Source organism: Rhineura floridana, chromosome 17 (genome assembly GCF_030035675.1).
Source record: "Rhineura floridana isolate rRhiFlo1 chromosome 17, rRhiFlo1.hap2, whole genome shotgun sequence".
NCBI classification, from domain to species: Eukaryota; Metazoa; Chordata; class Lepidosauria; order Squamata; family Rhineuridae; genus Rhineura; species Rhineura floridana.
In genome coordinates, this window is record NC_084496.1 from 21,109,448 (window position 1) to 21,122,873 (window position 13,426).

Below are 13,426 nucleotides of genomic sequence, written 5' to 3' on the forward strand. Positions count from 1 at the left end.
CTGAGACGGATCCTGAAAAAAGTAAGTCAGCCAAGTGCAGGTATTCTTGCAACCCTGTAATGGGAAAAACCACAAGGTGGAATTCTCCCTCCCCCCTGCAGAACTTTAAGATACAGAGGACCTCTTGGAGGCTGGTCCCGGCCTCCAATAGGTCTTCTGTATCTTTTAAAGTTGTGGTTTTTCCCATTACAGGGTTGCAAGAACACCTGCACTTGGCTGACTTTCTCTTCTCCTAAAGATACAGGGTCAGTCTCAGGCCCTGAACCTGGCAACCCTAGTCTGAAAAGGTTGAAGACTACTGTTTTGTGTACACATCTAGGACTTTCGTTCCCCAAATTCCTTGAGGACTGGGCACTGCCATTAAAGCAAGCCTATGTATGTTCACTAGTAGCACATTACAACAGCAAGTTATGTGTCTAAAAGAACTGGACCTTATTTAGAAATCCCTATAAATTGCCATTTTCTAGCACTTAAGTGTTCATGCAGTGGGAAATGGTGAGCCTATTCATATATAGCATTCATCTATACCAAAAGGGTTGTAGCTTAGTGGCAGAGTATGTGCTTTGCATGCCTGAAGGTCCCAGGTTCAATCCCCGACATCTCCAGACAGGGCTGGGAAAGGTCCCCGCCTGAGACCTTGGAGAGCTGCTGCCAGTCAGTGGAAACTATACTGAGCTAGGTGGACCGACTTCAGCATAAAGCAGTTTTCTGTTTCCCATGTTACCTTTATATTCAGATTTATTTAAGCGTCCTTCAAGAAATCCTGCTTGTTGAACAAAAAGCACAGGGTTAAAAGGAGGGAGAATCAAACCAACTGTTTATTGGGTGTATTATTTATTTTTTTAAACCACCTTGTAAGGTTGGTTGTGTTTGTGGTTTGTTTTTATTTTTTTTTAAAAGGTGAAACATAACTGCTGCTTGGGAGGAAAGGACCCGTTCCTCTGGGAATTAATTTCTAAATGTATATCACAGTAAATATTTGTAAAAAGAAAAGAGAAGATTCTTTAAGTAAATTATTGCTTTTTAAAACTATATTATATAATTGTACAGTCCGGTCCCGGAGACTAGAACAATATATACATATGTATTTTTGAAGAAAAGACACTGCTGCATAGATCAACATGAAATAATTTGCTGGTAAAGCCATGCAGAGTGAGTAAATAGCAAGATATTTTCTTTATTTCTCAGTCCTGCTCCATAATCCCCTCCCGCAGTTACGACCTAGCTATGGAGAATAATGTTATATAAAATTTATAGCTCTAGAAATTGAATGTGCTGTTACATAATGTATAATAATAATACATATATTTTTTGCCTACTTCTGTTATGGTGGATCATTTTCTTGATACCATCAGGGTACGATCTAAGAATTAACCCAACAGCTTCCTTTTAGGAAAACAGCCTTGAAGTAACTGGCAGTTGCTACCTTTCGCCTGCCCTCTCTGCTTCTGTCCCAACATGCCAAAATCTCCATGCTAGGACATGGCCACCTATTCCATTTCTGTGCACGTTGTTGAAGCTCAGCTGTCCTTTGAAATTTGCACTTCTCTGAGTTTTGTGATGCAGTTCTCCAACCAAATGACATGCCCCAAACACGCATGTATGAGGGGAAAGTGCGCATTAAAACTGCACAGATCAGTGAAAATAATATATAAAGTGCATTCCCCGAGGGAAATTTGCTTGCAAAAATGTGTAGCGAGGAAAGAATTCCCACAAAAATGCTGAGGGTGGTAGGGCACTGCCTCATTTATCCTATGGGCCAGCCCCTCCACTGGACTTAGGAATTAGGGGAGTTCTAGTCCAGCAACATTTGGAGGGCTACAGTTTCCCCACACCCTCTTGCTCAAAGGACACACCCACAGGGGTGTAGTCATCCAGGGTCTCGGGAGGTCTTAGACACTTTACTTTTTCGGGAGCAGGGTCCGTGTCTCCAGCATCCTGTGAGCCAATCAGCATGAAAGGGGAGTGTTTTAGCCACTGCTTCCTTGACCTTTCCTGTTGATTGAAGCCAATGAGAGTGAAGAGAGGTGAGTTAGCCACTGAGAAGAGTCTTCTCAGTGGCTAAGACTCTCCCCTTTCATGCTTATTGGTTCCTAGCGATGCCTATTGTGGGACAAGGCAGTAACACAGATCTCATTTTCAACCCAGCAGCAAAAAAGGGAGAGGGGGCATGGCTATGACTAACATCAAGGGACCCTGCGCTTCTGAATTTGTCACTACACTACTGCACACCCATCAAGGAGTTGTCTCTCTTAAGCAAGGGCAGAACAGCAGCAAGGAAACTTCAGACTCCACCTAAATACACAACTAAGTCAATTGCCACTTGATGACTACATCCACAGAATGACACTCTTCACACATACAGTATGGGCCTAGGGAGAGTAGGCAAGCAAATGGGCCGCAAATGGCAACATGGAAGTTTGGGCTTCCTCCGAACCAGGAGTTAATATTGAGGAGGAGGACCCCAAAAGACTGGTGGCCCTCTTTACGAGCCTGCATAAACCAAGAACCATGCAACGTGTTCCATGGACACCCCTGCTCAAACACACACACACCTGTCTGTTGTGCAGAAAGTCACTTTTCAAATTAACAGGAGATTCAAAAGCATTTTGTGTGACAAGCAGTTGTCTGAGGTTTCAGAGGGTCTTGGACCCCTTACTTTTTTGGGAGCAGGGTCCCTATGTCTCTAGCATCCTACATGCCAATCAGCATGTATTAGCCCCTGAGAAGAGTCTTCTAACATGCTTCCTTGTCCTTTCCTGCTGACTGGAGCCAATAGGAGCCAATAGGAGTGAAAGGAGGTTAGTCAAGCCACTGAGAAGACTCTTCTCAGTAGCTAACATACAGCCTCATGCTAACTGGCTCCTAGGGACATCTGTTGTTGTGGGAGAAGGCATTAACAAGGATCTCATTCTCAAACCAGCAGCAAAAAAAAGGGGGGAGGGTGTGTGACTGTCATGAAGAAACCCTGCACTTCTGAATTTGCCATGACACTACAGTGACAAGGATTGAGATCATCAGACACAAGTCCATAATACCACTGGGTGAACCTTAGTCCTTTGCATTGGCTTAAGCCAGGGGTGAGGAATCTCAGGCTTTGGGTCCTCCAGGTCTTTTTATCTGGCCGTCCAGACTCTCCCCAGGCCATGGTCTCTCTCTCTCTCTCTCTCTCAGCCCCCAGCTGTGCCCCCTCATTGGACCTGCCCTATTCAGGTGTTTTGGCCTGCCTTGAATGTGTCCTTGAACTATGATAATGCCTCTTTTACACCTGGAGGGAGGATGGAGAGGGGTGTGTGCAGGGATGGGGAAGAATTTCAGTTCAGTTCACATTTAACAGCAAACATGCCAAATCTGCCCTTTCCGAAACAATATGCGACCTGAAGCTCAGCCATCTTTCAAGATTCACATTCTCTGTATTTTGCAATGCAGTTCTCCAGCGATGTCATGAGTACATAAATGCATATGCTAGGGGAAAGTGTGCCTGAAAACATAAAGTGAAAATAACAGGCAAAAATTGCATTATATTCGGCAAAATTGCTTTGCAAAAAATGTGAATATTAGGCAAAAATGCATACAAAAATGTGTACATTAGGAGAAATTGACACTAAAATGTTGGTGAATTTTCATGAGAACTTAAATGTTCGCAAGCTTATGTGGAAATGTGGAGAACTGAAGGAATGATTAGAAAAAAGAAACAGAGAAACCGAATGGATGTGTTGGTCTGTCTCTAGCTAGAATGGAGACTACTATACAAAGGTAAGAGTCATATGTGTTACTCCACCCACTTTTGCCTCTAGCCCCACCCACCACTGGCATGCAGGCCCCAGAAGGTTGGCCATCATGGCATGTGGCCTTCAGACTCAAAAAGGTTCACTACCCCTTGGCCTAAGCCATCCTTTGAATCATGGGCCTGGATTTGAGGACAGTCTCCAGCTATAGGAAGAGGCCATAGGTCAGTGGCAGAGCGTGCACAAATACCCAGGAAAGGCTGCCAACTTTTCCACCAAGCCCTGTAGATGTGCCTTGAACAGCAGCTTGCCCTGCAGATTATTAGCAAGTGGCGATGTTGCTCTCCATGCAGTAAAAATATTACTGGCTAATTTCTGCAGATCAAGGCACTGTTAAAGGCACAGAAACAGGCCAAGATGCATGTCTCATGGTCAGTTGGCAACTAAGCCTAGCCCTAGATTCAGCCCAGTAATTTTTATTTATTTATTTATTTTATTTTATTTATATACCGCTCTAAGCCAAAAAGGCTCTCAGGGTGGTGTACATAAGAGATAATTCCCAGCAGAAAGGCTGGAAAGACCTCTGCCTAAGCTCTTGGACAGCTGTTGCCACTGCAATAGGCAATACAAGGCTCACAAGGTCAAATGGTATGATTTATCACAATGCAACTTAGAAAGGCTGTGGTTTAACGGCAGAGCATTGGCTTTGCATGCAAAAGGTCCCAGGTTCATCTCCACGTAGGGCTGGGAAAAGACTCCTATCTGAAACCATGAAGGGGCATTGCCAGTCAGTGTAGGCAGTAATGAGCTAAATGGACCAAATGGTCTGTCTTGGTACAAGGCAGCTTCCTATTTTCTTTGTTCTTCCTACAGGGGAATCCTGCAGTTACCTCTTGCTGGCAGCGATCACAGGGCTAAGTAGGGTTGCCAGGTTCAGGGCCTGAGACTGATCCTGTATCTTTAGGACAAGAGAAAGTCAGCCAAGTGCAGGTGTTCTTTCAATGAGGCCGGGCCTTGGAGGCCAGGCCTGGCAACCAAGAGGTCTTCTGTATCTTTAAAAGTTGTGCAGGGGGAAGGGAGAATTCCACCTTGTGGTTTTTCCCATTACAGGGTTGCAAGAACAGCTGCACTTGGCTGACTTTCTCTTCTCCGAAAGGTACAGGATCAGTCTCAGGCCCTGAGCCTGGCAACCCTAGCGGTAAGGTATCCTCATGGAAGGCTCAGCAGACTGATCCGACAAGACTTTAGAGAAGAACTTTCTTGTCTCTCTTGAACAAGAACAGAACAGACGTCAGAAACTCCTGACTCCCCACAGATACAACATCACAGTCCTGTTACCCTACCCCACCTCCAGTGACATTATTCACAAAGGGTGTCTGCAAACCCTGACTGGCACCAGTACAGGTCCCCTTTCAAGGAGGACAACAGCTGTAGAGTAGGGAGGTTTCCTCAGGACGCTCCCTGTGCCGGGAGTGGTCTAAGAGTCCCTCAGCTGCTATTTCTTTTCTAAAAAAAATTAGACGTATCCGTAGCTTAATGGTACAGCATCTGCTTTGCATATGGAAGGTCCCAGGTACAATCCATGGCATCTCTAGGTAGGTCTGGGAATGTCCCCTCCCTGAAACCCTGGGGAACCACTGCCAGTCAGTGCAAATTAATACTAAGCTTGATGGACAGACCAACGGTCTGACTCAAAATAAGGCAGCCTCCTATGCCCCTAAATTTTACTTTATATTGTTGTGACCTGCCATGGGACTTTCTGGTGAAGGGCAGGTAACAGCAACCACAACAATAACAATGTGTTTAATTTGTAGTTTGGCCCTCTGCCAATACCACCACATTCTTTGCAAGGTAGAGTTGTTTTGGATTAAAAACTATGTGCTGTTTTGACCACAAGGTGTCAAAAACAAACATGGATTCCTGGTCATGAGATCCAGCGCCAGCAGTTGGCCAGGATGGGTACTGGCTGAGGGCCCCAGGGGCTCAGAAGGACCCCTCACCAACCCAAGCCAGTTCTTCTGCCACTACATAGCCTGGGCCTAGATGAGCATTTTAGCAGTGGATGGGTAGCAATGCTACATTTGAAAAGGTGCCAGACTTGACTGTATAGCCACATTGGGTATATCGCATGTGCAGGGCGAGAGGAGGGATCATCAGCACTGTGCCAAGAGCCTCCTGAAGTCTGGTGCCGGCCCGACTGGTCATGTAAACAACCCTGATAGATGTTAACAAGATGGCTATATTAGCAACAGCAGCACTGGAGCTCCTGCCTAAAATGGTTTGGTGTGGCTCATATGATAGCTTTTGGTTTAGCTTCAATTTGAAAAGGAAGCTCGGTCACTGCTGCTGCTGCGCTGCTGCTGATTGTGTATGATGAAAAGAGGCTCTTGAGACTCATTGCCTCCTCCCCGTCTTACGACATCTTTGCTTTCATAGCTGCCTGCTCCAGTCATGTCCCCTTAACCTTTCAAGAGTCCATGCCTGCTTTGACCTTCAAACTTTTTGTAGGCATTGAATTCAAAGTCACGTTTTCTCTCTTTAGTAAGGCAGAACAAATTTGTTTGTGTCTTTATTTTTTTAAACCACTGCCTCTCTCTCTCTCATTTGTGCTTCTGCTCAAGCCAAAAGACCAAACAAGATTCCTTTTTTCCTTTTATTTTCCTAGGACTTCAGAATGAGGTGACTGGAGCCAAGGTGGAACTTGTTGTTGGAAGGAAGAGGACTGCGCTTTCTTTCAGATCCAGTTGCGAAATGACAGTAAAGAATAGCCAATGTAAAATAGCCCTCTTGAGATTTGGCCCATCATAGAATTAAGGGTCAGTGAGGGCAAGGAAAAGACAGGGCAGAAACTGGTCTCACTTCGAATTTAAAAGCAAACCTACTTAATTCAAAACAATATGTGAACCAAAAGAACCTAAGAAGAGCCTTGTTGGATCAAACCAAAGGTCCCTCTGGTTCAGCACTCGTTTGTTTGTTAAATTTATATCCCACCCTTCCTCCCAGAAGGATCCCAGGGTGGCAAACAAGCAATAAAATACTAATAATATATTTAAAACATCTTAAAAACATCTTTTAAAAAATCTTTAAAAACATATTTGAAACAATTCCAGCACAGATGCAGAATAGGATAAGGTCTCTACTTAAAAGGCTTGTTGAAAGAGGAAGGTCTTCAGTAGGCGTCAAGAAGATTACAGAGATGGCACCTGCCTAATATTTAAGGGGAGGGGATTCCAAAGGGCAGGTGCCACAACACTAAAGGTCCGCATCCTATGTTGTGCAGAACAGACCTGATAAGATGGTATCTGCAGGAGGCCCTCATCTGCAAAGTGCAGTATTCAACTGGGTGTATAAGGGATAAGACGGCCTTTCAGATATCCTGGTCCCAAGCAGTATAGGGCTTTATACACCAAAACCAGCACCTTGAACTTGGCCCAATAGCTAATGGGCAGCCAGTGTTCTCACAGTGACCAGCTAGAGGACAAAGGGAAGCTTGCAAGCTGAAACTGCCATTAGACAAAAGGTAAATCAATCAATAAAATAAACAGCGCCCTCCCCACTTTTGATTAGAAGGCCAGAGTATATAAGGTCTCTTTCTTGAGTTTGCTACTTGCTAGAAGTAGCACAGCTCTCTGTTTCTTTGTCCTAGGTCTCCTGCCTTGCTGAACTCCCTGTGATATTGATCTTGGACAGTTTCCTGACCTTGCTTCTGGATCATGTTTGGACTTGGACTGATTCTCTGTGCTTTACCTTGGCTTGTTGAGGCTATGCTACACTTCACACTCTGCCCTCTTGGGTAAGTGTTTTGGTTAAAGGCTTTACCTTCCTTGGACTAAGACCATAGCCCAGGTGCAGGGGACCTTTGGCCCTCCAGATGTTGCTGAACTACAGCTCCTATAATCCTTGGCCATTGGCTGTGCTTGCTGGGGTTGATGGGAGTTGTGGTTAAGCAACATTGGAGGGGAAAGGTTCCCCACATGTACTTTAGCTTCTGAGGGCACACTCTGGATGGGAGGGGGATATATGGGATTGTATTTTGATGGTGAGAACAAGTGAACAAGTGAACACTGCAAAAAAAAGTATACATATGTAGCACCAAGTCCACAATAAACTATTGTGTAGGAGCACCGCTAGTAAGGGAGGGAACAGATCCTAATGTACTTTCTGTAGCTATTTCTGGAGCTGCAAAAATTCTGTTGTGTTAACAAGAAACCACTTTGAAGAATCCATGTTTTCTGGAGTCAATTATTTCTAATGTGCAGCTCCTACTCTATGGGGTTCTAGCAGGTAATGATATTCAATTTGTGAGTAATGGGTTTGGAGGTCTTACAGAATGCAACTCTTGCAAAAGTTTCAGAGGTACTGAAGAACTGGTTGTTTGCAAAAGGAAAATAAAATGATGCTTAAAGTTTTCAAGTCACTGTACAATAACTGCAGCACAGGTCACATCTGCACATTATATTTAAACAACTATTATACCACTTTTTTAAACAGTCATGGCTGTGTCTTCCAAACTATCCTGGGAACTGTAGTTTGTACAGTGTTGAGAGTTCTTAATAGACCCCAGTTTTCCTCACAGGGCTACAATTTTCAGAGTTCCCTAGGAATCTATTATTAAATCATTCTGGGAATTGTAGCTTTGGGAGGGGAATAGGGGGTCTCTTAACAACTCTCAGCACCCAGAATAAACTACTTTTTCCCAGGAAGCCATGGGAGAAGTAGTATAAAAGTGTGTAATGAAACCACTTCTTGGGAACTGTTGTTGAATGTGTTATGGGTTTGAAGGAATTAATGGAACGCCTGGGAGGAGGAGTGATGTAAGATGCCAGGTGGGAGGGGGTGTTGTTAGGGAGGTTTGAATAAAAGACAGTCAGGAGTTTTTTGTTGTTGGGATTTGGAGGGGAAGGAGGGAGGTTGTGTTGTGGAAGGGAGCTGGGTGGAAGAGGGTGGATTGCAGATCAGTTAGAGGGGTGAGGACAGGTCAGGAGGAGAGGGACTATACATCAATCTGCATTTTTATAAAGTGATTTGGTTGGTTGAGTCACGTGTGCTACCTGCACCAACGTCCTGTTGTGCTAACAGGGCACAGCAGTGGTCATCTTTTGGGTGGGGCAAAAGGCGGAAGGGCAGAAGCTTGTGGCTCAGAGAGCATATCTGGCCCTGGCTGAGGCGAGTGTCCTGCTGGGTGGGGATTTCCTGAACCAAGAGTGGAGTGTCAGGAGGGATCATCCCTGGTGAACGGCAGGTTTGCAACAAAGTGCTTTAAATGCCATATGAGGATGTGGTCACAGGGCAAACTCAGGCTCTAATTCTTCAAGAAGCTATATAATTGCTGTAAATAGCCAGGTGGAATGGTCACTGCAACAGGAGAAGCCAAATCTCAATCAGTCTCAGCTGAGCCTATAGAATGATCCCTGCTATCTCACTTTTCCCTCTGCTGCAGCCAGGTGGAAAGGCTGCTAATTTAGTCAACAAAGTAGACAAAATGGAAAAGATTTGATGGTGGTGGTGATAATGATGAAGCCACTGTGATTGGCTAAGCTGCCCTCACGTCACAGAAGGGTAGGGCAGGCAAAAGAGTACATGTGTTGCCAATGAAGTTGTCAGTGGAAGCAATGATTTGCGTAAAATTAACATATGCTAATTTAGATGCATTGAGGCAAATTTAGAAAACATTACTCCAACTTTAAATAGAAAGTCCATATAGTCTGTTGTAGTGGGGAAGACTAACCAGGTGGCCTGTTTCATCTGCTGCCCAGGTGCTGTCAATGGGCAACGTTAAGGCCCGTCTCCCTTGTTACAGTTCTTTGTCTTTAGACCAGACTTGGACTACACAACCCTTCAGAGGGCACTTTCAAATAGAGGAGGCCTGTCATCTTAGAAGAGAGGTTCTCTGGTGTGTGAGAGAGAATCTTCTAAGACAGTGCTTGCCATCTGCAGGTTTTTACAGTCCTTGCATTAAAAAAAAGCTGCTGGCCAATTCATCAGGGCATTTTCTACTTGATTAAAAGATTGTTTTGATCAATTAAGCCGATGAATTGCATAAATATTGCAGCCATTTTTAGTTGTGTGGCAAGATAGCCTTTGAGGCCCTGGACCCCTTGTTGGAGATTAGAGTAGCTGTTGACAATGTAGAAGTTATCTGCCCCTGGTCTAGATCATGGAGGGGCCCCTGTTCATTTGCAGGCTAAGTTGGTCCTGTAATATATAATAGCTTTCTCTGTAAAATGTTAAATGGTACCAAATTTCACCAAATCATGACCAAATCTTAAATTGTAGCACGATCACAATTTTTCTCAGTTTCGCCTATAAGGAAAAATATGTTTTTCAAAAGTTGGCTTCCCAGCTTCTTAACAAGCTCTTCTTCTGTGCCTTTGACAGGATCAATTAGTTATGACGTGAGATGTGTTGACCATTGAACCGCACTGTCACTGAGTTTGTTTTCCATGAAGTCTGAAAAACTGTAGCTAGGGGGAGTTATGTCTTTGCCCAGTCTGGGAACGGACAGCCAAGGCCGTTGCTATGGTAACCATCGCGATAGACTGGGAAAAGTTCTAGCAGCTATCTGTGTTAAGCTGAGTCTTCTGTGTATTGCCTCTGAACTGAGAGGTTGTCTTCTGTGTAATGTCTTTGAACTGAGAACTCTCCTGGGGGGGGGGGGATCTTAAAGCCTTAAGCCATAATGTCTTAATAAAAGACTCTTAACCTGATCTAATGCATCTGAGAAGTTTCTTGAGCAACTTAACTCCAACGTAATGTATGCTGTTTCACGCAACAACGCACACACGTCAACAAGGGGTTATGGGCCCAGATCCACAGTGCATTACACGGGAGTAAGTTGCTGGTCTGAACGGCAGACGGAGTTCCAGAGGGCAGCTTGATTGATTGTACCAGATAGAGGTGAGCAACATGGCTGTAAACCTGTCTGGGGGAGGCTTGCCAATGGAAAGATTGACGGAAAAGAATTATGGCAGCTGGAAGCCGAGGATGCGGGCTTTGCTGATAAAAGAGGATTTATGGGACATTATAGATGGACCACCCCCGGCGGTATTGACCGCGGCCTGGAAGCGCAAAGATCAGAGGGCGCAGGCGTTTATAATCTTGGCTCTATCGGATTCTCCACTGATGTGTGTGAGAGATGAGCCGTCGGCTAAACAGATGTGGGATGCGTTGCAGGATTTGTCCCAGGAATGGCAGCGGAGGCAGAAGGCACAGAGAGCCGAGCTGATGGAAGCTGTCAGAAGCAAGGAGGCGAAAAGTGCCGTGCAGAAGGAGGCTGTCAAAAGCAAACAGTATTACAAGCAGCGGCTGAAGTCTTGTTATGCCTGTGGGGCTCGTGGGCATCTCCAGAAAGACTGTGCAGTCAAGCGAAACTCCAGGGACGGAGGCTTGAAGCAGGGAAGTGTGAACTTTGTTTGTAAACAGAAGTCTCAAGATTTAGCACCTGTTAACTGGATTGTTGACAGCGGGGCAAGCCATATATTAATTAAAGACAGGAGTTTGTTTTACACGTCTACAAATGAGCAGGACTTTGTTTTACTTGCGGATGGATCGCAGAAGAGCGTGGAAGCCCGAGGACTGGTAAGATTTGATAAACTGGGAATACTTTCAGAATGTTTGTTTGTTCCAGAATTAGCTCATAACATTTTGTCAGTCAGAAAACTGGTGAGTTGTGATTTTTCTGTATTGTTCCACAAAGACAAATGTTATGTAATGAGGGGAGATCAAGTGTGTTTGCAGGGAAGCCTTAATGATTCACAGTTTGTAATAAAGAGCAGTCAAGCAGGGTGTGCTGTGTTAAATGCTGAGGCACAGGTACATCAGGGCTGCGTCCATGAATGGCATCAAAGGCTGGGGCATGCAAACCTTGACATGATTAAGAAAACCCCAATGCATAGTGAAGACATGCGTTTAAGAGATTGTGGACAGTTAATGGATTGTGATTCTTGTCATAAAGCTAAAATGACTATTGCACCAATTAACCGGGAGGCTGAAAGAACCACAACAGCTCCCTACCAGCTAGTTCATGTTGATTTATCAGGGCCAATAAATGCTTCACGCGGAGGTGCGAAATTCTTTATGGTACTGGTAGATAATTTCTCTAGATACACGAATCTTTATTTGCTCAAGCATAAAAGTGAAGCTGAACAGAAGCTGAAGCTGTTCATTAAGAGAATTGAAACTCAACATGGCATCACTGTGAAAGCGATACACTCAGACCAGGGAGGGGAATTCACGAGTAAAGCATTGAGTGACTTCCTTGAGAGTAAGGGAATTCTTTCTGGGCAGAAGCAATTCTTTATGCGAATTACATTCACAATAGGGTATTACACAGTGCTCTTGGAATGTCTCCTTATGAGAAAATCACTGGCAGAAAACCGAAAATACAACACATTCAAAAATTCGGGGCAAGATGCTGGATCCACATTCCACAGGGAAAAAGGAGGGGCAAGCTTGCACCGAGGGCGCAGCAAGGTTTTGTTTTGGGATTTCAGAATGCATATTTCAGAGTTTGGTGTCCAGAAACACAGCAGTTAATTCTGAGCAGAAGCATTAAAGTCTCAGAAAAACCTTGGGATCAAAGGGAAACAGTCATTCTTACAGGGTCAGATGACACACAATCTCAAACATTTAAGCCAAATCCAGACATAAAGGTGGAGGGCACACATATTCCTCTCAGGGATGTGTTAAATGAGCTCATTTGTGGGAAACGTAGATCGAAGAAATGCAAGGCTGAAGAAATGGAATCTCCTGCGCAGGCTGTGCCAAGTAACAGCTCAAATGGGGGGGCAGAGAGAGCAAAAGTCCTAGTGCCTGAAACCGCCTGAAAGATTCACTGTGGGATTAGTGACCAGTCCTGGAATGTACAAACTGGTTGAAATGGATCCTGACACGTTATATATGACATGTGTTCAGCCAAAGTTTGATTGAATAAAGTGTTAGCTAAATGTACAGAGATGTTCTGAACTGTACTGAAATGTAAGCTGTATTGCAAGATGTATTGGAGAAATGTATTGTTGTTACTGTTGTAATGAGTTACAGACATGATTGGAAAAAGGGGGGATTGTTTTTTTTTTTTTTTCAATAATTTTTATTCAGATTTTCATAAAACATACAAGACAAAATCATAAAACATTCAAAGACAAAAAACAAAATCAAAAATAGTTAAACAAAAAGAAAAAAAGAAAAAAAAAACAAAAATAAAAAATAAAGAGTAAAATATTGACTTCCCATTTGTCAAAGATCAAATCAGTTATAAGTCTATAATATATAACAATCCTGTCTCTTAAGTCATATTATAAAATCACTTTCCTCCAGTAGTTATCTTACTTAATCATCAAATCTCATAAACATTACTTTATTCTTTCCACAAAAAGTCAAAGAGAGGTTTCAATTCTTTAAGAAATATATCTATCAATTTTTTTTTCCAGATAAGCATATCGATTAATCCATCTCATTACTAATTATGATAATCTTATTGTCATAACCATAGTCAAAATAAACATTTCAATTAATCCATCACATCAGAATCTGTTAGGTTCAATAATTTCAGTAGCCATTGTTCTATTATCTCTATTAGTTCCATTTTCCATCTTCCATCTTCAGTAGTCTTGTTAAGTCCAGTAATTTCAATATCCAATCTTCCATTATCAGTATTCCATAATAATCTTGCTGTCAAAGCCATAGTCATATAGTAAGAG